General features: G+C 32.6%; 1 long non-coding RNA gene across 1 annotated transcript; it reads left to right on the plus strand.

Moving 5' to 3' along the window:
- Positions 1 to 1,464: 1,464 nt before the first annotated feature.
- LOC114318267 (uncharacterized) lies at positions 1,465 to 2,484 on the plus strand. The gene is made up of 3 exons (XR_014341243.1): positions 1,465 to 1,537; positions 1,644 to 2,023; positions 2,266 to 2,484. It is a non-coding gene; the product is annotated as an uncharacterized LOC114318267 (long non-coding RNA).
- The last annotated feature ends 638 nt before the right edge of the window (positions 2,485 to 3,122 follow it).

Genomic DNA, 3,122 nt, shown 5'->3' on the forward strand with positions numbered 1-3,122 from the left:
TTGTCATGGATCCATTGACCTTTGTTCTGATTGTCATTTCTGTGACCTCTGTTTTGTACCGTATCGTGGCTATGGTTATTTATTTACATAATTTCTATATTTCAGTTTCTGCCACTTAAATGATTTATTTATCAAATTGAGTTATGTAAATATTTTGGCTTAACTAAATATCCATGGTTATTTTGTATTCCCTATACTCTTGGCATAATATTTCTCACTCTGCTGTGTGCTTATAGCTGGTATCCTTTTAAGTGACGAGATGTAGGGAAAACCCATAACCTCACGAAATGGAACCCGCACATGGATTGATGTTGAACCACTATTTTGTCTTTCTTTTCTTTTCTTTTTTATTTATATTTTTGCTCCCTTTTGTTCTACTCGGGGCCAGTCACTGAATAATAAAATAATAAAAGCCTTATAAATATATTTTCTCTTATTTAAATAGTAAAATGAAGTAATTTCCTGTGTAATTATTTTTATTTCTGCTTGCGCAGTTAAATTTTCTACAATAGAATAAGTTAGTAAGTTGCGATTCCAACCTTAAGCCCCTGGGGTTGGGTTGTGACACTTAAATGTCGTGATTGCTTAGAACTTTGAACCTTTACTTAAAAACTATTAGGATTTGTTAAAGAGAAATTTTGTTTCATATAACTTATCATAGTTGGTAGAACTCTGATTCTGATGCATTTGTTATTTCTGAAATAACTTGCATGAAATTTCCTGGTAGATTTTTAAGAAAAAACATGCTATGGATGAAATAAGAGAAAATAGAGTAAGATGATTGGTTACTTGGTCATATTGCACCACAGTGGCCCTGTGAGACTAGTAGCTACACTACTCTGGTGCAATATGATGCAACCCAAAGCTTGTAAAAGTATGAGGTGAAGGGCCCAATCAATTTCATGATTTTGTTTCTTGTGAGTAATGAAGTGAACTTGTTCCAACCTGCTAGTGAATTCTTACCTATGATCGATAAGGTGGGCCAATATGTTTTTTTTAGTACTAGTCTATGATATTTTGTGCTGACTTTGTAAGTTTTATTTTCTTTTTATTGTATGAAAACATTCTAATTTCCCCTTGCTTGATCAGATTTATAGGTCCCTTGTTGAGACTACTAAGTCAATTAAAGAAGCAAAAGTGGAGAACAACAAGTTTTGTGTCTCTGTAAATTACTGTAATGTGGATGAGAATGTAGGGATTGTTCTAAGCACGATAAGCTGAATTAGCTATTTCAGTGGCACTTTTGTTTCACCAACTTTAGATCTTTTATTTATGTGGTTTCTTGAGTTTTTTCAGTATTAGAAAACAATTGCACAATATGTCCAGGAAACACCAAAGGACTCTCCTCGTTTACGATTGACACATGGGCAGAAGGTTCGCAGATTGATCCAATTTAAAAGTTTATTGCTCTTGGCTCATTTTGTTTTCCCAATCCCGCTAATTTTTACCCTTTTTTCTATGTTTCAAGTTTTAAAGGTCCAGCCTGTGCTTGATTGGTATAAGGGTAAAACTGTCGAGTTCTTACTTGAATCCCTGGGTGAGTAAATTTTTGGCCTTTGCTATTAAATAGTTTTCTCTTTGTTGGTTGTGAAAATTAATTTTGTTTTCCTGTAACAATCGAATGACGAATTAAATTGATGTAGGCTTAAGTAATTCTGATGATGTGCTCCCAATTTATGTTGAAGATGATCGTCCTGATGAAGATGCATTTAAGGTAATACTTGATTAACCCTAAATAATATAATCAGTTTGGTTGTCTAAAAATACATAATTTTTCATTTTCTTTTAGAACATGTAACAAACCAAGACAATTGACTATTTGACAGGTTTTGAGAGATGGAAATTGTGGTTTTGGTTCTAACTCTTGGCATTTGATCATTATTGTGAATTCATCTCAGATGTCACAAACTGGTTTCTTTTTATGTTATTTGATTTGAATTATCTTATTTTTACTTATCAAAATAATTGAACTTTTATTTTGTAGATTGATTTAGCAACGTTTGGTGGTGAACTATTGTGCCAGGTACATCTAATTTATTGTTTATTTTTCTCTTGTTATGCTAAGAAATTATTTGAAATTCTTTTTCCCCCTGTGTAACTGTTACCGCTTGGGATATTTTTCTTTTTTGTCAATGCTTTAACTCAATTCTATTGATATTTCTTCACGCATTTCCCTTAAACCTCAGTCCTCTAAATTTGCAAGTTTAAATTTTCATTTATGACAATATTAATAATAAAAAAATTCTTTTTCTTTCTTGAATGTAGGTTGTTGAAGATGGAGATTATGATCTTGCTCGAGTGCTAATTGGAAATGAGAAGAGGCTTGTTCACATGCATTTGCATATTGTCATTGGTGATGCTATAGTTGGCATTAAACACATCGTTCCAATTGGGATTGACTTGATTTTATTTAGTTTGTACTTGGTTTAACTTTAGGTATTGTTGTACATAAATTTAAATTTTGGATTATAGGAACACGTGGGCTATTGTTGTTATCATAAATAGAATTTATTTATATATATTTGGATGTCAATGAATTAAAGTGTGGATATTATTTAATAATTTTTTATTGGAAAGTAATTTGTTATTTGTGATGGCAATTTTTGCTATTCGAAATACCAAATTAATTTTTTTTTTATAAAACAATTAGATGTTTTGCCGACGCAATCAAGTTGTCGCCAAAAGTATCATTTTTACCAGTGCAAATTTGAGTCGGCAAAAGTGACACATAATCATCTTATTTGAACCACTTTTGCCAACGCAATGGTAAATTAGCAACGATGGCTTTTGCCCACAAAGATATTTGTTGCTAAAGACATACTTTTGGCGATGCAATGAATTTTTCGTCGGTAAAAACTTTTCCCGACACACTTTTGGCGACGGGTTACCGACGAAGCTCTACGGGTCGGCATGACGAATTCTGCCATTTGGCAACGAATTTTGTTGTGTTGCCAAAACTATTTTTTGTTGTAGTGTCAAGAGACAAATCTTATTCAAATCAAAAGGGATTTTGGGACAGCAACTTTTGACTTAGTGGAGGAAAAATTTTCCACCCACACTATTCCCAAAACATGGAAAAGCAAAAAGCATGGAGACAACATTATCTCCACCCACCAAGATTT

This window comes from Camellia sinensis, chromosome 9 (genome assembly GCF_055761805.1).
Source record: "Camellia sinensis isolate YWXY chromosome 9, ASM5576180v1, whole genome shotgun sequence".
In the NCBI taxonomy this organism is placed as follows: Eukaryota; Viridiplantae; Streptophyta; class Magnoliopsida; order Ericales; family Theaceae; genus Camellia; species Camellia sinensis.